The sequence below is a fragment of the Triturus cristatus genome, chromosome 2_1, assembly GCF_964204655.1.
Source record: "Triturus cristatus chromosome 2_1, aTriCri1.1, whole genome shotgun sequence".
NCBI classification, from domain to species: domain Eukaryota; kingdom Metazoa; phylum Chordata; class Amphibia; order Caudata; family Salamandridae; genus Triturus; species Triturus cristatus.
This window is the reverse complement of record NC_140581.1, coordinates 295,265,967-295,291,254: the sequence shown is the minus strand read 5'-3', so window position 1 is coordinate 295,291,254 and position 25,288 is coordinate 295,265,967.

Sequence of the window (25,288 nt, the reverse complement as noted above, 5' to 3'; positions counted from 1 at the left end):
TGCGTTTTGTGCCGTTTCCTGTCGCGGGCACTATGCCTACCCACACAAGTGAGGTACCATTTTTATCGGGAGACTTAGGGTAATTCAGATTTGTAAAGGAACTGTTATTATCTATTGACTTTCGATGCATTTCTGCCTTCCAAATGAAAGATATTGTGTAAAAAAGAAGTCATTCTAAAAAATGACTGATAATTCTCATGCTAGTATGAGTATTCCCAATTTCAGAAATGTGCAAATATCTGCTGTTTCTAAACTCTATATTTTGTTCTCATTTCAGAAATACATAGGTGTCTTTCATACCGATTTTTCCATGTACACATTTTTACAGAATAATTACTATGTACCCGGTACATAATAAAAAACCATTGCAAGTTGCTGCTCCGTTTTTGGCTCTGGGTTCGTCGGGTTCTTGGTGAACCTACAAGTCCTATATATCCCCACAACCAGTAATATCCAGCGGATGTAATGGTAAATTGCTTTCAAAGAGCTGTCATAATTAGAAGAAGTTACAGGTGAAAATGTTGACACAAAAGGCTGTTTTTTTCAACTAATTTTCTATTTATCCTATATTTAACTGTTAGTTTCTATAAGAAAACCTTGATGGATCTACACAAATGACCCCTTGCTGAATTCAGAATTTTGTCTTCTTCTCGAAAATGTATAGCTTTCCAGGATCCATTATAGATTTTGTACCCATTTCTGCCATTAACTGGAAAGAGGTCAAAAGCACAAAAAATAGCAAAAATAGGCTATGTCCCAGAAAAATGCAAAAACTGTGTAAAAAATGTTGGGTTTCTGACAAAAGTCTGGTATCCCCGAAAAGCTGGGAAAATGGTGATTTCAACCCCACAAACCCTTTTTTGATAACATTTGCAGGAAAAAACCCAGATGCTTTCATTTGCAGCCCGTTTTTCCAATTGTTCCGGAAAAAAAAAAAATTGCTGTATTTTGGCTCATTTCTGTGACCCCTCTAGGAGAATCCACAAACACCGAGTACCTTTAGAATCCCCATGATGTTGGAAGAAAAGGACGCAAATTGGGCGTGGATACCTTATGTGGTCAAAAAGTTACAGGGCCTCAGCGCGCACTACCCCAAATAGCCAAAAAAGGGCGTGGCACAGGAGGAGAAAAGGCCTGGCAGCGAAGGGGTTAACATGTTTAAAACCAAGAAAGAGTGTACATGACTGCAAGGTCTGAAGATTTTACTACGGTAAAGGTTATCAGAGGTCTCCTTTTCCCTTCAAGTTGGCTTCAGAGAAGGACTTTCAGTTATAAATCAGATATTTTTATTTCTACACATTATGCACAAATTCAGCACAGACAAAAAAACACCTCTTTTTGTACCATTCCTAGACTTCACTTCAGCTTTCGACCTGGTGCCAAGACATTGCCTTTGAGAAGAGTTAATAACTATGGGCATCAGCACAGCCCTCTTTTATCTAATACAGCTATTGTACACTGACACTACTTTGCAAGTTAGACTGAGCCAGAAAGGGTGCATCATCAAAAAATAAATTTACATCAGGAACGGATTAAAGCAAGGGTGCCTTCTGACCCCCCATTTGTTCTCCCCATATAACAACAACCTATATGAGGAAGTAAGAATGGCCACATATGATATCCCAATGATAACAGGTTTTAAAATAGTGGCTCTTTTATATGCTTATGACTCCATTTTGATTTCTAAGATGGCAAAAACAAGAATCTAAATAGTTTTTGGATTTGTCAATCTTTTGATCCACCATGAAGCCTTCTGTGAATGGAATACATTTTATCAAACCAATGAGCGTATTTACAAGGGCATTGTGCTACCTGAGTGTCACTTTTTACGACGCTCCGGTGGCGCAATGCCCTGCTCCATATTTTGAATGCTTCACTAATCCTCTTTGTTTTGCTTAACACCACATTGTAAATATCATACCCTTTCACACAGTTTTCGGCGTCAAAGAGGCATGCAATGAGTGTTTCTGTGGGCTTTCAACGCAACACCCATTGCTTTTTGACACTGCCTCAAATTTACAAGGATCTGTAAATCTGATGCAGTGCCAAAAACTAGCAGCATTGAAAAGCAGGCATTAGAGTGGCACAACGAGGAGTAAAACTTTTATTTCTCCTCATTTTTTGCTCATTCTATGTAATGTATATCTAAATTCGTTTTTATATAGCACGCAATAATGCAAGGGCGACTTAGCGGTGGCAGTTAGACATCAGATGAAAACAGTAAAGTGAAGCGGGGCACTAAACTTAACTAAATGATTCAGTAAAGAGCCAAGGGGCATATTAACAAGGGTCGGCGATAAATATCGCAAAGCGCACTTAGCGCTTGCATATTTATCGCCGGCTTTCTCTGGAATTTATCGCCCGGTTAGCGCGTTATCAATAACGCGCATCGCCGAGGCGATAAAAATTCCAGAGATAGTGTGGATATCGCCGTTTTCCATTGTGGAAAATGGCGATATGCTAGATGTGAGGGCCTGTGGTCTTAGCCACAGAATCCACCCCCCATGTTAAGTATGCCTTAGTCAGGAATTTAACAGACGTTAAATTCCTGCGTTAAGGCATACTTAACAATCGCTACCCTTCCTTGTTAATATCGCGAAGCTGCCTTCGCGATATTTTCCCTGGTTGGTTTCACAGTCACGCCTACTTTGCATCTCATTAGCGATGCAAAGTTAGGCGTGCTGGAAACCGGCACTTAGTCAGCAAAGGGATAGCGCGTCTTTGCTGATAAGGCGATGAAATTATCGCCGCTTTTCGCCCGAAAACGGACGCAAGAGCGGCGATAATTTCATAGCGCCGCCTTGATAAAATGCCCCCAAGTCTTCAACTTCTTCCTGAACTGCAACAAGATGGGTTGGCAGCGTAGAGTTAGTGCCAATGAATTCTAGAGTTTCCTCGCACAAAAGGAAAAACGTCCTTCCAACCCATCTTGCTTTATTTATTCTGGGGACGATTACCATTCTAGCTGAGCTGGATCTTAGGTGCCTACTAGGAGTGTACCAAGTTAACATATTCTGAAAATATACAGGACCGGTCCGATGAAGTTATTTATGAACCAGGCAAAGTGCCTTGAAAATGATCCTCTTCCTGACGGGTAGCCAGTGCAAACCTTGCAATGATTGGGAGATAGATGCAAACTTGGGAATTTATAGAAGCATTCTGGCCACTGCATTATGTATGGATTGAAGTTTTTTGACCAGATGCTTATGAGCGCCCATGTACAGGACATTACAATAGTCAATCTTAGAGGTGCCACGATCACTGTCTTTTGTAGGTCCTGGGGAATGAACTGGAGTATCTGCTTAAGGACTCTAAGCACAGAAAAGCCCGAAGAGGTGGTTTGATTTATTTGTTCTGAGAAGCCCAGTTTAGTGTTAAAGATGACGCCCAGGTTTCTTGCTTTTTGGACCAGCACCAGTAGCAGGCCTATGGCTAGGGGGCCACTATGATGAGTTCTAGAAAGTGGTATGCTTTCCAAGGAGCAGCAAGACCTCGTTTTTTTCTGAGTTTAACTTCAGGCAATTCCATTGCATCCAGCTTGCAATGTGAGACATGCAGCTGTGGAAGTTTATTGCCTCCTTTTTAATGTCAGATGATATAGACACCACAATTTGAGTGTAATCAGTGTAGGAGAATACTGCAAGACCGCAACTGTGAATAAGATTAATCAAAGGGTAACATAGATATTAAAAAGTGTGGAGCTAAGAGAGGAGCCCTGACACACCACACAAGGGAGGGAGAAGAGAGTGGAACTACCATTTCTCATCTCAACTATCTGTTGCCTGTCACCTAGGAACGAGCTCAGCAAAGCCAGAGCAGCGTTCCGAAACCCAGCAAATGGAGCCCGTTTCTAAGGAGTGGGTGATGGACCATTTGAAAAGCTGCAGAAAGATCTAATAAAATCAATGCAGCTTTGCCTCCCTTGTCAATCGCCATCTTCAGTTCCTCAGAAGCAGCAACCAGAGCTGATTCGGTACAGTGGTTTGCTCTGAAACGATTTGCATCTAGGAAGGATAGAATTTCCTTATTCATTGCCAATTCTAATATCTCAGCAGGAAAGGGGAGGTGAGATATAGGCCTGTAACTCTTCACGTCCTTTGGGTCCTATGAAGTGTTTTTTCACCAGAGGCAGAATAGAAGCTTCCTTCCATATGGTTGGGAACCTCCCTGTAATCAGTATTTTGATTAATATTTCCATAAGTGGACCAGCAACTGATCTGGAGATCACATTAAAGAACTGGGGGGTTGTAGGGGTCTGAAGGAGCCCCTAATTTAATGTTTTTCTTTAGTGAATGGGGCAAACCTTTCACATTTTTGGGTGTCTGGACTCTTATGGGCTTGTTGTCAGTCCATCTCTTCTGTAGGGGGTTAAAACCCCTCCTATACCCCCTGTCTTCTGGGTGACATTGAAATCTTGAAAAATAGAGTTTACTTTGGTCTGGAAGAATTCTGCCAGCTCATTACAGAAGGATTGGTCAAGTTTGAAAGTATTGCCATTACTCGAGTTTGACAGACACTTAACCGTTTTGAATAATTCTCTGGTGATATGTTTAGTTGAGCGAATCTTTTCAGTGAAGTGTTTGAACTTAACTGCTCTGATTAGTTCCTTATACTTTGCAAGTAGTTTTTTATATTTGTTCTTCTCTCCTGGCAGTACTCTATTCTCCACCTGCGCTCTTGGAATCTACATTTCAGTTGGGAAGCTTTTAGTTCCTCTGAGTACCAGCGTTCTGATGGGTTTCTTCTAGGTCACTTTATTAGTTTTTCTGGCACCTGTCTGAGAACTATTGATTCTAACCAGTGTGTATAGCTAGTTGCTGAATTATACACATTTTTTCTTAAGACTGAGTTTGAGTTTGAAAGAGCGTCCTTCAGCTCATCAGCATTAAGCTTTTTCCAAAGCTGCATCTTAGAGGTTGAAAGTGCATTTTTGCTGGGGCTGTTATTGGGCCGGACCTCGAGTGAGAGAAAAATGGTGCTGTGGTATGACCATACTAAAGGCAGGACCTTATCCACTCTTAGATCTTGATTATTTGTAAATACTCCGTTCAAATTGTGGTTTGCCCGGTAAGTAGGTTCCTCTATTGACTGCTTTAAGTCAAAGCTCTTGAGATTATCCACCAAATGATCCGAGTTGCAGTTGTTTGTGAGCTCTAGGTCAAAGTTAAAATCACCCACAATCATAAAACTATAATAGTTAACACATGAGTCCATGAAGTTCTGGATCTTCTGGATAAAATTACCCCTGGGGCCTGGTGGTTGATAAATCAATAATCCCTGAAAGGCATATGTGTAATTTATTTTCAAATTGAATATAAGTGCTTCACATTCAAGGTGGAAGACGGGCTGGAAGTTTGCTTTGATCAAGTTGCGATGAACAATCACAATTCTACCACCCTTTTTATCTGCTCAATCCATTCTTTCAATATTATAGCCCATTGGAATGGCAATTTTGAAATCTCGGTCTAAGAGTTGTCGGGCCAGGTCTCTGTGAGAAATATAATGTCAGGTTTTTGTTGGATAATGAAATCAGCACACTGATATTTGTTTTTAATGAGGGACTGTGTATTGAATACTACAGAAGAGACCACCCTCCATGAAATCTGCCTCTAAGTTGACTGCGGGAATTGTCATGAGAGTGCTTGGACCCTGTTGGGTGTAGGGTTATTTATTGAATGTAAAATGACATGTCTGACATTTAAAAAAGTCTGAATTGGTTTTCCAATTGTAGGTGTGGCAGAGATTGAACTTGCCGGATATGCTAAGTGCCAGAAGGGCTTCTCTGGGGTAAGTGTGCCTTGCAAAAGAGGCAGGGGGCCTGGCGCCATCCAGGCATGGACGGGTGCCTACAGGCTTGCCTTTGGCACAATGTCGGTGCGCCAGCGGCGCATCCGCTGCGCTCCCTGGTCTACACCGTTTTTTATTTCCTGAGGCACAGTATGCTAGACCGCCAACATCTGTAATGGCGGGGAGCAAAGAGTGAGCGGAAGTGAGGCTCTCCCCTTCGTCTTTCTCTGTGCAAGTGGCATACCGGAAAGCCAAAGGTCCTGTGAGAGGAGTTGTGGGGGGAGTTATTCTGCTAAAAGGTAAGTAGAAGAAACCCGCTATTTAGGGAAAGCATTAAAGCGTATAAGAGCAGGTTATATTAAAAGAGTAGAGAAACAGGTCTGAACTTGCTGAGTCTTAGTCACCAGTAAGCGGCAAGGTCTGCATCAGTTTTTGTTTTCTGAGGTGCAAGGTCTGCATCAGTTTTTGTTTTCTGAGGTGTGGTATGCTAGACTGCTAACCGCTGTAATGGCGGCGAGTAAAGAGCGAGTGGAAGTGAGGCTCTCACCTTTGGCTTCCTCCATGCAAATAGGACAAGTCCGTGGCAGACCGGAAAGGCAAATTTCCTGTGCGAGGAATTGTGAGGAGAGATGCTGCTAAAAGGTAAGTAGAAAAACTTCGCTTTTCAGGAAAAGCATTTAAGCGTATAAGAACAGGTTGTATTAAAAGAGTAAAAAAACGGATCCGACCTTGCTGCTGTTTAGTCACATTCTGAAGCACACATGTAAGGAGCAAATCGCCTTTGATGATTGTTTATGTGCAAGAAAGTGTCCCTACCTGCACATAAACAATTATCCATGCAATGCAGGCACACTTGCACCATGGCGCAAGGATGTCTTTGTTGGTGCTAGGTAGCTTTTTTAAAGCCGGCGCAAGGGAAAACACAGGAGTGAGCCGTATACTTGTTAATATGGTGTATTCCTGTGTTTTTTAAATGACGCAGTGCAGTACTGCTAACTTGCTTGACACGCTGCGCCATTTCTTTGTAAATATGCCCCCAAGTTTCAACTTTGTATTTAGGGTATACATCAGTGAGGGGTTCATTGTATAAATTCAGAACAAAATCGTTCCAAATCTTCTATTGAGTAACTTGGTTTCTAGGTTTAGTCAAGCCAAAGGTTACGTATAATGTTAAGAGCAATAGAGTTGCTAAAGCACCGCTTACTGACATGATCATTAATAAAGGAAATTATCACTTACATTCATTTTGTCAACCTCAAAAGATAAGCAAAAGCAACGTAAATCAGCAGGAATCTAAATATAATCAATCAGGTTAATTCCCTGGATGACCCCAGAGGTTTGTAGGTAGGCTGGTCATTTTCACTTATTACTAAGTGTGATAAATTCCTTCTAACCCTGGGCGGAGTTGGCAGAGTGCCACTACGAAGAGTTTCACAGCGTTGAGAAAAAACTCTGTGGAACTCCACTCCGCTTCGCTCCTCCACACCCCACTAATAAAAAATATAAATTAAAACATTAAAAAAGAAAACAAAACTTACCTCTGCTGAGGCATCTCCGGGCTGAGCAAACACAACACAAGGAGATGATGAACGGGGTGCTGAAACTTTTCAAACACTAACCCCCAGTCACAGATCTGGGTTGAATTCATCATCATTCTTTAGCTCAGTTCGCAAACCCAATTCAGACACAGCCATATGCAAATCAGTCTTGACCCTGTGCCCTGTGGGAACAGTCCAGCTCGAACTGCCAAGCCATGTCTTCCCTGGACCAGAAATAAGCATCCTGGGACTGCCCTCCTCCTTGCGGTGGTCTCTCTCGCCATCTCCTTGTCCACATACATCTTGCGAAAACTGCAGAAGCGCATGCACGCACATGCGCAGTCCAACCAAGAAGGTCGTCCGACTTAGGAGTTTGCGTGGGTGGACTAGGAGATGGCGAGAGTGACCACAGCGAGGAGGAGGAGGGCAGTCCAAAGATGCAACAGCAAAGGTAAGTGCCTTTTTTTGTGCAGGGGGCTGGCTGAACTCCGCGTTCTCAATGGAGCGTGGAGTAGGCAAAACTCCACAAACTCTGCTCTCTATTGGGGGACATCATTTTAGAGCCTTCTGTAGTGCTAGGTATATAATATAGTCACTTTCTAAAGATTTCAAGAGCTTGTTCAATTCATCAAAGTTCAGATTAATTGGACAAGCACAGGATCTTGAAAATTCAATATATGTTACATTGGTTAAAGTAACGATCTATCTATAACATAATTGATAATAATAATTTAACATAGTCTATTTCCTTGGCAAACCAAGCAAAATCCCCAAACCTCAGTTACAGGTCTACTTTGGAGTAGGATTTAATCAAGTCAAGTCAAGAAAAACTTTATTTCGGAGAATCTCCATAAAAGTACATAAAATGAATATTAAAAACATTTAAGAACAATAGATAAAAATGGTTAAAAATTAGTGCAGCCGCACGGCTAGATACCTGCTAGTTGGGTAAAGTCATGTGCCTTTTAACACAGTACAAAACGAATCATGGTGACATTTTTAAGTACCGCTTCCGTTTGCGCCATAAAGCCCCCAGAAATTTTGCCACAGCAAACACAATGTGTACAGCCATTTCGCTCTGAAGAATTCTAAAGGCTTCGTGGCATCTGGTAAAACCCAGATTCCTGCAAGCGGGAATGATCCATTTTCTGCGCGCCTCAGTATAGCCCGGACAAAAGAATATGAGATGCAGCTCGGTTTCATCGCTTGCTCTGCATGCCGGGCAAATACTGAGTGTCGACACAGACCAAAGGCTAGTGAGAGCACGAATTGGCAAAGACCCGTGCCTCCATTGCAAATAAAGCTTCCTGATTATTGCGGGGTAAACATTGTCAAGGGCTAGTTCAAAGCTATATATAGTCTTCATGTGAAGGAATTGGTGTGTTAAGGACCCTAAAGATTTTGAAGGTCGAAGTGAAGGAGCCTTGGAATCGTAATACATTTTGGTAAGAGCTTTTTTAGGAAGCTTGGAACAAGCGTTCCAAGGTTCGTTCCAAAGTGCGTCTAGACCTAGGCTCACCAAACTATTCCTTACAAACTTAAGCCAGGCAATGTTCCCCGAATTAGGGAAGCCGAGAACTTCCTGTAAACCCTGTCTATAATGAATCAGTTCAGGCACCGTCCATAATCTATGCCAATAGATCACGGGGCGAAGTGCCAACTCTTCCTCCAGGGGTCTAATGCCTAGGTCAAGTCTTAGGGGCACTAGGGGTGTACTTGGAGGAAGAGCTACTAGACACCTAAGGAATCTGTTCTCCCCCTTTCCCAGACTATCCAAGACTTTGTGACCCCATAGTTCGCTACCGTATGTGACTGCTCCTCTAGCTTGTACCCTATAAATATGAAGGGGTGGGCCTATAGGTTTGAGGGTCGACCTATTCTTCCCTATCATCCTTAGTATTCCACTGGTATGTTGCACTAATTTCATCCTGGCTTTCTCCTGGTGTGGACCCCACCCCAATTCCTCATTGAGGGTAACACCAAGGTATTCAAAGGTGTTTACGCGTTCAAGTATGTTGTTCCCTATACGTGGGATGCGGTGGAACCTGGGTGGCGGATTGAAGGCCATAAATTTAGTCTTCAGAGTATTGATCTCCAATCCATGCTCCCTACAGAAGTCCCCAAATCCATCCAACACACGCTGGATTCCCATCGGTGACTTGGAGAGAAGGAGGGTGTCGTCCGCAAACATAATTGCCGGAACCCTCCTTCCCGCCAGCTTCGGGACATCCGAGTTGGGGACCCCGTTGAGGTGATCAATAACGCCGTTGACAAAGAGGCAGAACAGGGTTGGTGCGAGTACGCACCCCTGTCTTACCCCTCTGTCAACGGGAAACTTATTTGACAGTGCTCCATGTCTACCACACCTCACACGAGCATAGGTGTTTGTGTGGAGGCGGATGATCATGGTCAAAAGATCAGCTGGCACCCCAACATTCGCCAGCACTTCCCAGAGCTTACCGCGTGGAACCAGGTCAAAGGCTGCCCTTAAGTCCACAAATACAGTATAGAGGCTGCCACCCTCCAGCTGTATTGTTTCCCAGTATAGAAGGGACAGCCTAAAGACCTGGTCTATAGTGGAGGTCTTCTGACGGAACCCAGCCTGAAAGGGGCTCAGGATGTCCCTCTCTTCGATCCAGTCCAAGAGACGATCCAGCAGAAGCCTCGCGAAAAGCTTCTGTGGGACGTCTATCAGGCTGATCGGTCTGTAATTAGCAGGGAGCAGAGGTGAGCCCCTTTTAAAAATGGGCACAATCTCTGCCCCGAGCCAAGTTGGAGGGACCGACATCCCATGGATGATGGCATTAAACAATACCAAAAGGTATGGTGCCCAAATTTTTACCTCATGCTTTAAGAGGTCACCTGGGAGCTTGTCAAGGCCTGGCGCTTTTCCTGTGGAAAGGCGAGTAATTGCCATTTCCAATTCCTCCAAGTTAAAATCTTCCATCTCAGAGGAATTATCAATGATTTGGGCGACTGAGGTCCCGGCCTGGATTCCTATTTGGTCTAGCCCAGTCCTACTATAAAGCGATGTGAAGTGTTCCTCCCAAACTTCGGGCGCAATATTGCCCTCTATAGCCATAACAGGTTCGGCTGAGCCATGTTTGACTATATGCCAAAATTTCCTTGAGTCTCTAGTTTTAAGTGCAGTTGTAATTTCTGCCCAATTCTCCCAGTCCCAGTCGATTTTAGCGTTTTCAAGGAGGTGCTTGTAAGCAACCCTCTTTTCCCTAATTACCTCCTTGTCTTTAAACGTTCGGAGGAGGTCTTTCTTAGCTCCCCTGCAACTGGCATTGAACCATGAGGCTCTTTCTCTCCTCACTTTCCTGTCCCGGACCACAGGGTTCAATACCTCGGCAAGGTTATCACAGAGGGTCTGGTGAATGTCCTCAAGGGGGAAACAACCATCTTGCGAGGGCAATTGAGAGAAGAGACTTTCCACCTTTTCAAGGGCTGATGCCACTTGCTCATATATGCTCCTTATGCAAGTCGGTTTCTCTAGCAGTTTGTCCCACCTTATTCTTCGCCTATTGCTGGATAAGGTGAGACTGGGGGCAGATAATCTGTTTCCTAGAACAGCGCCATTTAGAAAACCGTCAGCGGCTAGTGAAAGGATTAGGGGATTGTGGTCGCTGTCTAACCTAGGGACTATTTTAAAAAATAAAACCCGTTTCCAATCCTGGAGTTTGATCATTATATAATCTATCCGGGACTCCTGGCCTGGTCTGTTAAAAGTTGGATGCGGCGGAATGTCCACTTGGAACCTACCATTGCATGCTCTAAGTGAATTTGCCAGAGACAGTGTTAAAACTTGCAGTAGGAGAGGTGATGCTGACCTAACTGGCGGTCCTACAATGCTTGGGATTTCCCAGAGATCATCCTCCTCACTACTAATCCCATCTAGGTGAATTGGGAGTGGTTCAAACTGGATGTTAAAGTCCCCTCCAACCAGTAGTGTTTCTGAACCAGTGAGAGAATCAAGAAAAATCACTAAGTCCTCCATTGTCCTTGAGGTGGCCGTAATTCCGACTGGTCTAGAATATATATTTACCAGGGTCAGGGCCATTCCAGTGGGCCAACGCAAGACCACACACAGGATGTCGGATGAGTTTGTTTCTACCATCTCAGCCATACAGCCTAGATGGCAAGCAATCCATATTGATAAACCTCCAGACGGGCGTCCCTTCCCACCCCATCTGGCTGGGACGTTGAAAGTTACGAACCCAGGGTAACAATGGTTTTCTCTGGCCCACGTCTCTTGGAACGTGCATATGTCATATTCTTTGATAAAGGTTTCCCAGTCACTGTTATCCAACTTATTAGGTAGGCCAGCCACGTTCCATGATAGTATTTCCAATGACCTCATAGCCCTACGTGCGGTCGTTGCATTCTCATACAGAGTGCTTTCTACCGGCCTTGAAAGGGCACAATCCCCCACATCATCTCGTACCTTAGGTAAGGAACCCTGTGTCAGATTGATCTGACTTGACAAACAACCACCCTGCGCCTTTACTGCTGTTTCATCTGCGACTGCCGGAGCGTATTCATGGGGCGCTATATGAGTCTCAGACAGGGGCAGGGATAGCCCAGGAGTGGTGGAATATTGTGGGCATATAATCCGCAGCTGGGGAATCGGATCCGTGTCCTCAACCTGGAATACCAGGGTGCTAAGCCCGTGGTCAAAGAAACTCCTATGTCAGTCGCAATCATCGACTCCTGATAAGGCCCCGAATCTATTTGCGACTTCAAGGGGAGTGAATGGTGGCCCATGGTTCACCTTTCTTGGGCCATATCTATAACTCCCAGGGAGCATCGTAACCCATTCTGATGTGTTTCCGTAAGTCGCAGAGGTGGATGCATAGATATTACAATATTTAGCAGGGGGAACAGAGATTGCAGAAAATGTGTGGGGATGTGTCGACATTTGTACTGAGGCCCTGGGATACACATTGTAAGAGACTACAGGTCTTGGGTAAAAGTATGACAATTCACGGGGATTTATGGACCCACCGGTATTACCCAAAGGGTAGTCTAAGATGTAGTTGACTGCTCTGGGGTCTCTGAAGTTGATAATAATTACATCCCCTTCGAGATCCTTGGTTCTACGCCCTAACCAAGTAAGTCTCCGGACATGCAATATCTCCCCATTGATGTTAAAAGGGAGGGGTCTGTTTGACCTAAGCCAGTGCATGGTTTTATTTTTAAGTTCGTAGAAGCCTTCAGTTTTGCCCTTTTCCAGAGGCGGGACTTCTGTGAGCACTACCACATATGGGACCGCCTCTGGGGGTAGATCGACTAGGTGGCCAGGTCGGTCTCTTGCCCTAGCTAAGTGCTGATTCCCTCCCCTCTCATTTGGAATCGTTTCTGTGATGGGGTTTGTTGCTTCCTTTATTTGTTCACCCACATCACTTTGTCCATGGTGTTGATGAGCTATGGTGTGAGAGCACTTGGCCCTGTGCTGGCAATTAGAGCTACCCATGTCGTTTTTCCTGATGTAAGTAGGAGGTAGAGCTGATACTACAGGAGGGGGCAAATCTGGGTGAACAGGATCTTTACGTGACCCCGGATGTTTTATAATTAAAGATTCTAGGTCCCCTAGGCATTGCTCTATATTTTTTAATCGTTCGATGATGGGTAGAACAAATGACCTTATCAATTGCTCAATGCCCTCAAGGTATGGTGGCATCGGACCTAGATCGGGTAGGGGCAACGGAGGACAAGTCAGATCAGAAGGGGGGGATGCCAAAGAGGTAGAAGGTGTTATGGCCTTGGCATGTGTTATTGGTAACGCGGGTGGAACCTTTGTCAGAGATGTTATACCTGGAATTTGGATGGGTCCTTTGCCAAAGTCAGTGTGATTGATCTTATCTTTTGGGATATCACCTAGCCTCTTTCTTCTTTTGGAGGGAGGGGGCCTTGGAGCTTTGGGCTTCAGCACCCTCCCCACCTTCTTGCTAGAGGCCTTTGCCTTAGATTGAGAGGGAATAGTGACAATGTCAGTTTCCTTAATAAGAATACTAGAACTGGAAGGGAGCAGATCAGTTGTACCAAGCGAACAATTGAGGTTGTCAAATGTAGGATCAATGGTTCTAAGCAGCACAGGGACATTATCAATAGCTAATGCCTCCTGCGTAAGAGTAGGAGAACTTAGCACAATGAGAGTCGGAGTTGTAGGAGACATATTATCCAATGGTATCCTGTTTTTAATACACTCTATAGAGCGACGTCGCTCAGCCCTACGTTCAGCGAGCGTAGTCTCCTTGACCGATGCCGCAGCAATCTTTTTGAAATAGTCGACCAGTGTACCTTTGGTTGGGGTACCATTTGTTATGGGTGCATTAATAGGTACAGTCTCGGCCATGGTAATGCTAACAATGTCAAACACACAACTCACGGTTGCTGGAAAGTGCAGGGGATTCCCCCGGTCCGGTCTCCTCGTGACTCTGAGGGCCTCAGAGGGCCCGCTCTTTGCCCGGTCTTCGCTCCGGGTTGAGCTCCGCGCGCGTCCCGCTAGCGCGTTCAGGGATAGGCCACGTTATATACCAATAACCAAAGAGGGAGGGGAGGGGGCGGGAAGAGGACACAGCTGTGCAAGGTCACGGGGCTGCTGGTCCTCGCAGTCCCGTCTGATGAAGTTATCAGCAACAAGGTATCAGGGCCAAAGTTCCGCTAATCCACAGGGCAGCGTTGGTAACACACTGGAGTCAGCAGGGTCCGGGAAATGCACCAAGCTCCTCTGACTTCGACCGGCTCCCGCGAAGCGGGGGCCGGGAGTCGTTAAATGCGTTCAGGCTGCAGGGGCGGGAAGAGGACACAGCTGTGCAAGGTCACGGGGCTGCTGGTCCTCGCAGTCCCGTCTGATGAAGTTATCAGCAACAAGGTATCAGGGCCAAAGTTCCGCTAATCCACAGGGCAGCGTTGGTAACACACTGGAGTCAGCAGGGTCCGGGAAATGCACCAAGCTCCTCTGACTTCGACCGGCACTAAAGTCATTAAACCTTCAAAGTGGCTACTCCAGTTAATACCTTTGAGCATGTATGTCAAATAAAACAAAGACCCAGAACGACCGTACAATGGAGTAGCCACAACCATAGAAGTAACACTGTCGAATGACTCTTTATCTAATGACATCCTTGACTCATTATCTAAACATTGGACCAAGGCGGTATAAATTCCAGCCTATGTTTTGCAAAATGACTTCAGTTGCCCCTCTCTCATGAATAATTGTTAAAGCCTGCCATCCAAAAGATAGTCAAAATGTCTTTCGGTGTAGCATTAATGTGGAGTACGCTGCTGCCTATTTCTCGATTTGTCCCACTGTCCCTGTGGTATTGCCTTCTACTGTTCTAGCCTTACCTATGTATTAAGGCCTTCTCCACAAGGGCTCTCTCACATCCGGATGCACAAAGGCATGACTATCATTAATAATCCAGTCTTAAAACATCTCAACACATTTATCTGTTTGAGGGGAACTAATTGCCTGGCAGTCAACAAAGGCCATAGTATCAAGTATTATTATACCTATGTTTAGCTCATCCATGGCGTTATTCATCCAAGATTATAGAATAAAAATGTAGGTTTCCGATTTCTTTTCCATTTGACAATTGCTTTAGCCGACCAGATTTAAATGTGTTTACTGACTTCCGTGATGGTGGAGATTTTACTAAATTGAGTTACCAGCTGTTGCCTCTTAAAAGATTTGAAATTTCCCAGATCTAAATATGTAGACATAAATAACAGTCCATATTTTTAGAAACAATACTCCAACTTGATTTACAATTGTTAATTGAAGAAATGGTGACCGAGAATGTTCCAGGTTCATGATTGTTAAGCTATCCTTCATCGCAACCAAGGACTGAGCATTCCTGAGCAATTAGAAACTACTTATATGCATCCTATAAGGAATATATATGTTTTATATTCCTCCATTGTGCCTGAGAACCTAATGCTTGGGGCAACCTTAGGAGTAGACCTTTTAGTGTACTGTAAACCATGATAATCTTAAGGGCCTGATTACGAGTTTAGCGGTGGGGGAGCATACCGCTACGTCAGGGGCCTGCTCCCGCAATGCCAAACCCGTGTGCGCACCGCCCACGAGATTACAAGTTTCCTCGTGTCTGTCAGGCTTTTTTTGGTGGTCCCACGTCAGTGCCTCCGAAAATGGGTACCACTATGGGAACACCAAAAACAGTTCCTGCACCTCATGGACTGTTAAAGTCAATGCCGTGCAGGAACTGGGGTGCATGCACATGGGGGGAGCACATGTTGTGCTCCCCTGCATCCATTCCCAGTAACACGGGCAACAGGGAGCCCTGTAGGCCCCCCTTTGTTTCAGGACCACCAGCCTTTTCATGGAGCAAAGACCTCCATGACACCGCTGGCGGTCCTGAAACTCATAATATGCATGGCTGTGTCGGAGCGGCACCACAAGCATATTGCTGAGCCCGTGACCACCATGCCAGGGCATGGCAGTGACCAAGTGGTTGCAGCAGTGCAATGGCAGTCTGACCTCCAAAGTTGTAATGGGGCGGTTGGACCACCGGTGGGGCGGTGGCTGGACCTCCACTGCCGGCCCCACTAATCTGGCTGTCCTTGGACCACCAGACTCATAATTAGGACCTTAGTGGGTACTGTGATATACACATATAGGCTGCTTTCATATATGAGCTTGTTAGTTTCTTAACTACTATGAATCTCATGATCTCACTTAAGCCTGCAAGCCATTACTCTCAAAACTCCTATCAGCCTTAAGTAATTCATTCTTCTTAGAATGGAAGAGGTGGACTACTATTTATTTAGAGCAAATATTGCCACAGGTTTTCGATGTTATGGACTTTTTTTTCAGCATCATGCTCTTTTTTTAATTCTGGAGGCGTGCAACAGCGTAACCAGTAATAAACGATCTGAGAGCATATCCACAGAACTATTTTTAATAGTTAGTAAGCCAAGCCCCACCTTAGCCCCACCTTAGCGAGATGTAGTCCATTCATCTGTTTGGGGTCCATTCTTCTGCCCCATTCTTAGTTTTTCCTTCTTAAAACACCACTAAAGTATTTTTTCTGCATGGCAAACCAGTGGTGATTTCAGCTGTTCCCATCATTATTGCAGTAACCTCCCCAATGCTGTTTGGCGTTGCCTTCATCCCTGACGCAGACGTGAGCAGGAGATTATCCTCCATATGCATTTTAAATTGTTAAATAAACAATAAAAGGTAGTGAACAAAAATACTAAAATTTTAATCCATTAACCACTTGGCAGTTCTAACACGCTTCATCCATCAGTCACTTGGCCAAATGGCCTAATGGCTTTTATTGTGCACTTGTTAAATTTTGAACACTGTGTGCACCTTCTAAAACCCCCTCTGATTCCCAACATCACCGGAATACCACTTGTATAGTCAAGGCTGGCAGGCTGCATGCCTCACCAGTGTCAGATTCAAGGCAGTAGCAAGTTCGGTTAGAAGCCCTCCCACACCAGAAAGTGCATAGTACATTAGCAGCAGTTGAGCTCAGTTAGTTTAAACACACCCACATGCCAATCCCATTTTTAGAGTCAATGTGGGAGAGGCCAGATGATTTTGCTGCTTGGTATCAAATCCATACTCATTGGGGGGCATATTATCAAGCGGCAGAGATAATTATCGCTGGCCGCTCTTAGCGTGAGATTTATTATCGCCGGCTATCGCTGGAAATTATCGCCATGCTAGCGCTGTATTAACAACGCATGGCGCAATGGCGATAATTTTCCAGCGATAGCGGTGTTTTCCATGGAACACTGCTGTTTTTCCAATTCCACTTAGTTCTATACAAAATGTGTGGTGATGTTCAAAGTTCCTAGCAAATATGGAGTGAATTTTAAAGTGGCTTAATTATTCCCACACTGGTGATTATTAAAATATGAATGAATAATATTTACCTTCGAAATGAAGTACTAGATCTTACGATTTAAAATAAATCTTCTTTAACTTAGCAAGTTGTTGTAACCTTAAAGCCCTCATTATGAGTGGCCTAGGAAAGAGGCTAGATTTTTCCCTGCACCAGATTTACAGATACTGAGGGTAATTCTAAATCCGAAGGTAGACAAAATATCCATCCTTATGAGTTCAACTATGAGGGCCCACTAAGAAATAAGAAATTACAAGGGAAATTGGCAATTTCCTGTTTGATTTCTCTGGTGATTCGTCATTTTGGGGCAGATATTTACAGTGAGTTTTCTTTTCCTTTCAGCCTGCTTTGTGAGTCCTACATTTGTTTATGAATATTAATAAATAACTATTATAATAATAATAATTATTATTATTTTCATTCTTTCTATTATCCTCTTAACTGCTGGGCCTTAAACCTCTAGTGCTGCGCCCTTTAATGGCTATTTGGGGTAGTTTGCTTCATAACTATTTTTTTTCCACATGAGGTATCCATGCTAAATTTGAGTCCTTTTTTTCCAACCTCCTGGGGTTTCTAAAAGTATCATGGGTTTGTGGATTCCCCTGAAGAGGATTCAGAAAATAGGCAAAATATTGCTAAATTTTGAGTTTTGGAGAAAAAACTGCTTTGTTCTACAAATGGCATCAATGAAAGGTTTGCTCTTCCCAGCTTTCAGGAACATCCAGAACACGAAGGTGATCTTACATAAATTCGAAAAAGAAGGGAAGTGTTTTGGACATTCACTCTAGAGACACGTGTGTGGTCTCAACAATGAAATGCCTTTGGAAAATGTGAGTAGATATAACACTGCTTAATCGCACACGCTGTTTATTCTTAAAAATACTCCTGGTCTATTAACTTGTTTCTGTCCTCTCGACATTGTTTCATGTATGTGCTCATTGGCAACTTTCAGGCATTCTTTGATGATAGCCATGGCATTTATTTCACCCAGCTAAGCTTTGAATGGCCATGTATCTAGTAGTATCCACAGGCCCTCCAAAGTAGAGCTCATTTTATCTGTCTCTTATCTGCCTTTAGTTTGTTGTGGTGGTATGGTAACAGCATTATATATTGACTGCTTCTTTCTGTTTGTTACAGTGTATTTTTTCCAGTTATATTTTTTAATTTATGTGCCACAGGTAAATTGTTGTTGATATGCAGGTTCGACCCTTTTCAAAATTGTACCAGTTTTATTTATTATTCTTTACATGCTTCCCTTTTTTTGGGACCGGTTGACTTGACTCTTTTGCCCTCTTACACATGAGCAAGACCTACTTAATCATTGTTTTTGGCTCCGCTTTAAGATGGCCGCTGAGCTCGGTGCATCTCAGACACGGCATGCTCATGCGCAAGGGTTTCTGGCAAGTTTCCCTTTTGGCAACTCTTTTACAAAAAGACTTGCCAATTTGGGACATGCTATGCCCTCTTTTTTCATCCCTGCTGGAGGTCTGATCTTTCAGCCATCTATAGATACCATCTCAGATTTCAGCCACCCTCACATAATTTTTATTAAGAGCCAGCTTACGATGCCGCCGTGTTTAGTACTTTCAGAACAACATGCACGCGTGCCTGTGTTGTTAGGAAAGGCAGTCAGATTCTATCCTTACCACCAATAAAGACAGAGAGCTAAGGATGCCTACCTTTTTAAGGCAGGCACAGTGGTGCATGGCCCCATGGACCCCTACCATTGAAGTCCTTATATTGGTACGAAGCAAGTGCACATTAGCCACCTGCTCAGCAAATCTCTAAAGCTATTCCAGCTCTCGGAATCTATTGAACCCTTCAGGACCCAGTAACTTTTGATGAGTGATAGCCTGCTGCCCTGCAACAGGACGCCTGTAGTTTGTGACTTCACAGTCAGTGTGTGCAAACTTTCATTTATTCACTGACCCTCACCACATTAGCATGTGTGGAAGTGTGTCCTTTCTTCAGAATATTGCTCATAATCCAAGGTGGTGATAAACGCTGATTCATTAGGAACAGCAGTAACAGAGATCCCGTCCACAAGACAGCCAGGTCTAACAGACTCTTTTCAGAACTCCGCATTCTGACATAGCACCCACCCACATTCCAATCCCCTACATCATCACCTGGACACCAACCTCATTACGGAAAATATAAATACAGATTACCACGTCAACTTCCTCCTAATGAAACCCAACAAGTTAAGTAAAAACAAAAAAAAAACACAGCACGAAAAACAGGAGATACTGACCACATTTTAGTAGACACAGTCTTGTACTCTGGTGGAAAACTTCTTGTGCGAAGAGGCCTACTGACCTTCTTTCGCACAACCTGTGTATTCGTTCTACCAACCCCATTTGCTTGACACTTGGCAACTCAACTAAGGTTCCAAATCTTGTGATCATGTGTCTTCACAGTATTCTTAAACACCTTAAGAATCTTAACTGGTTGACTAAATTTGGACTTCCTCCTATCTCTCCTGGGTGACTTGATCCTGACCTAATCACCCACACACACCACGGTCCTTTTCACTGCCTTCCTCGCATCATAACACACTTTCCTCTTTTCCATCTTAGCTCTTTCTTTCTCTCTCCACCCCTCTGTGCTACCCACTCCATCATCTACACCACCTCTCTTAGAGGTGACCCACAAGGGAGTCACTTCAGCATTAGCAATCCTGCCTTCAAACAAACAAAACTGAGCTACACCAGTTGAGGAATGCTGCATAAATCTATATTCCCGTATTTATTTCCTCATGACTACCTCCCAATTGCTTCCATAAACTACCACTTGTTGCAATGTTTCTTTAAGTACCTTCACAAACCTTTCCACAACACCATTACTCTCTGGATGGTACAATGCCACCTTCTTATGCTTGATACCCCTATCTCTCAGAAACTATTCCACTGCAGACAAAACAGACAATGGAAAACCCTCTGGTTCAAAAAGTTCCTCCAAGAATTCAATAACCACCACTGATTCGACAGAATTAACAATCTTAATCTCAGGCTATCTAGAAAACATATCAAAGCACACTAATAATTATCTGTCCTGAGATTTCAACCTGACTGGGCCTAAAATGTCCACTGCAATGTAAGACCACAAACTACTAGCTTGTTCCTTTATTACCATGGGTTGCATCCTGCACTTCATAATCCCATCACTGCACAAACAGTCTGCACAATCTCGAACCACTCTCTCAATATGTATGTCCATGGGGGACACCAATAGGCCTCTCTGATTCTTTCTTTTATTTTGGCAATCCCCATGTGACTAGCATGAGTATTACTCACTAATTTGTCGCTGAGACTACAAGGGGAAACCCCTCATAAAAAGACCATTAACAACAGCCAGCTACTCCCTGACCTGCCAATATCCTTTAAGTTCTTCCTCATAATTCTTCTTCTGATCCCATCTTCCTAGAACCTTTGCCATCACCTGTGTTAACTCCTGATAATTGGTTAAACACTCTGTCAGTTCACTCTTCAGAATCAAGCCTTTACTGATCAAGCAGACATTGACCTCCTCCTCAAATTCTTCACTCCCAAACCAGTCACCTTCCTCAGGCACATCAATCTCACTGCCACCCACCCAGGAAAGACAATCTGCCAAAATGTTATTAAAGCAGAGTAAATAAGAAACCGCAAACTCAAACTCCTGTAATGCCACCACCAACTTTCTTATCCGATGTGACACAAAATCAATACCTCTCTTAGTAAAAACCTCTTTAACAGCTTATGCTCAGTAAACACCTCAAACATCGTGACCCACAAAACCTTCCTCAACATGCGCACCACCCCAAAAACACCTAGAGCTTTCTTCTCCACAACGGATAACTACATTCAGCTCCTCTAAACGGTCTAGAGATAAATAATATGGTCTTGTCCATACCATCTAGCTTTTGTAAAAAAACAGCAACTAACCCCATCGAACTGGCGTCAGTCATCAAATAAGAACATTTCAAAGGATCAAAGCTTCCCAGATCGGGAGCTTCACTCAAAAGTTCTTGTTACATACAAACTCTTTGTCACAACCTTTGCAGCACACAAATTCACTCCCTTTCCTCAGCAGCGCCCTCATACAGCAGATCTTTTCAGCAAAATTAGGCACAAACATATTATAGAATTCAGCCAGGCCAGAAATTTCACCAGCTCTTCCTTTTTTTTAGTAAGAAAAAGCTTACAAATAGAGCTAACCAATGACGGTTTGGGTCTACTTCCAGATGCAGACTCCAGATGTCCCAAATACTCAATCTCATGGACATCAAATTTACACTTATCTACCCTTAAGGTAAGAACTGCTTCCAACAACTTTCTCAACACTGCTCTCAACCATCATGCTCTTCAAGATTGACCCCAGTAACCAATACATCATCCTGATAGACTTTGACGCCTTCAATTACATTCAGAATGCTCTCCATTGCTCTCTGAAAAACAGAGGCCACAAACATAAGCCCGAAAGGCATCTTCAGAAATTTAAAGGTGCCAAACAGCGTGATAAAGGCTGTAAGTTCCTGAGACAAAGGATGAAGCTTGACTTGATGGTAGGACGAAGACAAGTCTAATGAGGAGAAATGCTTTGCACCCTCAAGAGAGCACAACATTTCACTTATGTTGGGAAGTGGATAATGGTGAGCCACCACCGTCTTGTTGAATTTCCTCAAGTCAATGCAGAGTCTAGCCTCCCTACTATCCTTACAAGCCATAACAACCAGAGAGACCCACTCCATGGCTTCTACTTCCTGAATTATCCTATTCTCGAAGGGCCCGATTCACAAAAGTAATCTGAGACAAAATCTTAACTTTACGACTTTTGGTATTCACAAAAGGTATTTAGGAGTAGTAAAGTTAGGATTCCTAACCTTACTACTCCTAAACTGAGACAAAATCCTAACTTTATGTCTTTTGGTATTCACAAAAGGAATTTAGGAGTAGTAAAGTTAGGATTCCTAACTTTACTGCTCCTAAACTGAGAAAAATACTAACTTTACGACTTTCGGTATTCACAAAAGGCATTTAGGAGTAGTAAAGTTAGGAATCCTAATTTTACTACTCCTAAATCATCAGCAGCAAGAAAGAGTGAGGCCAAGCCTGTTGGTTGAACTTGTAGAAACCTAAAACAAGGAATCCACAAATAGCAACAAAGCTTCTGTCAGCACAGGAAATGGATAACATTTATTATAGGCGACAAAATAATGCCAATACATGCAGCGTGGAGACAGTCAGCATAGCTACTGAATGCCCCCCGAGAAGTGATTTCTGACAGCTTTTATTGTAACAAACCACAAAAGGAAAAACGTCATGATGCATAAAATGCAAAATTAAGCAATGAGCATTTGTTCAATCGCAAAGAGGCCCAAGCTATGTTATGCCTTTTATGGTCGAAGATATACTGTTGCTGACCATGTGTTCTAAGTATGTGACACCTTTGTGATTTTCCATTGTAATGACACACCCTGGCCTTGGTACTTTTCCACAGAGATGATTATAATATTGAAGCACGTAGCAGGCTATTTCTTAATAAGATATGCTGAAACACTTGTGGCTAAGCTAGCATCCTATGCTTGTTCTAATGTAGTTCTTGAGCAAGCCTTGTTTTATGAGAGCAGCTTTGTTTCTGAGCCATTGAAAAGTAAAAGCAGGCGTCTGATTTTTTTATGTCAACTTTGTGAGGGCTTGGAAATTTAGACATTTGGTATCAATTCAGAAAGATGGTTACTACAAACATATACCACAAACTGTTGTTGAAGAAGCAGAGAACAATTATGCGACTGGCAGTAAAGACAAACAGCCTAGGGTAGGGAGATCCAAAAGGGTTTGACTGCCTTGTAGGAAGAATTTGGTTCTTAAATGGACTTACTACACAGAGATTGGCCCTCGTCAAGCTCCTTACTCTTTAGATGACAATGGTATGATGCTAACAGAACCTCCATGAACTTGAAATCTAGTAGACCGAATCGCTTTACCTGGATTTCATGAGCAGATGATCTGAGCAAATAACTGTGTTTGGTAAGTGTTTCATTCGAACTGATCTTTGACATTTTCCTTGAACTTTTTTTTGTTGAAGTAAGAAGAGACCCTTGGACCAAGGCTGTGAGAGAAACGTAAGGTTGTCATTCTAGAGGAAGGCCAAGTAGGTATAGGGATGTCTCACAAAGGTTGTTGTATATAAACACAAATTTTTTTCATTATTGATTTCAGTTTTACCTTTTCCACAAGTAGAAATGTAATGTTGCAGAAGATAAATCTGTGTACTGCTATTTCTACTCAGTGGTATGACTGTAGTGAGGTCATAAGAACCTGTAACCCTGATAGACATATACTGCTGGAAGCAGGGGTTTTACCCATTGCTATTATAGATGATAGTGCTCAACACTTTGCTTAAAGGGTTAAGATACCCAACACCTAACGATTCCATTAAGTCCATTACTTTACCCACTGAGCTTAGCACTGCGTAGAATTATAACTTCAAACTACTACACAAAGATGCTTCTACTGGAGAGCTTTCTTTTAATACATATCTTAAGCTGCTCTATGAATTCATTGATCCAAAGGGTGCCGCAAATTGCGTTGTTTGCTCTCAATTTCCGGCTTCGGTATCTAAGGGTTTTAACTATCATCATGTTTCTCTTATTTTATGATATTTTCTGTAGTATTTTGCTAAATCTTTTGTATAAAAAGAATCACTTTGAGTACTTATTGTTTAACTTATGACTTTGTTTTCTCAGAAGTGACCATGTGCAAACATTTAATCCCACACCCTAATGCTAAGGAGATTGAGACTGTCTCGAGCTTCTATAGTTCCCCAACTCAGCTTGACACTGCTGATGCTCCCAGACAAAATTTAGCCTGCTCTATGAATGCCACAGAGAAGACATTTATCAATAAGTTAAAGGACAGGATAATTGTGATTGAGGAAATGCAGAAATGGGGAGAGCTGTTGGAAAGGGTAAGTGGGGCACAGAGGAGATTAATCACTAGATAAGGGGTTCAACCTGCCTTGACTTTAGATTGACAACAACAGGGAACGTTGTGTGTATCGGAGGCGTAATGTGGTGCATCATGAATTTATGGGAGAAAGTAAGTATGGACACAGTTCTAATTACTGGTAAATACTCACCAGATTATGGGAGGAAAGAATTCTGTTGTACTTGGAGTCTATTATGTGAGCGGTTGGAACACATATTTTACATTATCCAGAAGTTGGTCTCATATCTGTTACTTAGCTGTAATTTGCCTGAAGATTTATCAAGTTGGAAATTTAGAGGAACTTGAAGGGCCTGAAACATACATTGGAAAAAAGGTGTGCTGAGAAGCTATAATCAACCGGTTAATAGATATTCAGAAAGTCACGAAAAATACACCTAGATATGCCACGAGGCATTTCCCATTTTAGGACCAAATCCCTCACTCACCACAAAGGTGACATGCTTCATCATGGGGATTCTCCTGTCCAAGGAAAACCTAGTTCCTTGGAGGCTACAACCCTCTCAACTAGAGAGAGGAGCGCAGGGATGTTTTGAATATCTAATAGGATATCCTAAATCCTCATGTGAAGAAAAGAGGTGTGAGTGAAGGCGCAGCGCAAATAATATGTAAGTGTTACAATGTGAATTAAAACTGAATAAGGGTTGTACAATCAGACATTTATTTGTATACACCCTTTGTCAGGATTAAGAACAGAGCACCAGCGGTATGGATTTAAAACCGCTCTGGTGACAGTGAATAGAGAAATGGTCGACATGTTTCAGCCATAGTACCTAAAACTTAGGTCAGGCTTTCTTCAGGACCTCAAACAGGTGCTACTGTGATAAATGTGAAAAACAGTGCAACATAAAAGGATACCGGACATAAAAAAAATTCTGTGTAACCAACCACTCTTCGATCTGTCATGTGGATAGAAGAGTCAAGTACCTATAATACAAAAACAACTCATTAATAAAGAACGAAGTTCTTTAGTCATAAGGTGTATCACGTGACTAACTGAATAAAATATAATTAAATTTCTTACTCGCACAAGCTGGGTATTCAATCCCACCTCTGCCTGGCAGCCGCTCAGGAAGGGGGCACCCTCTAG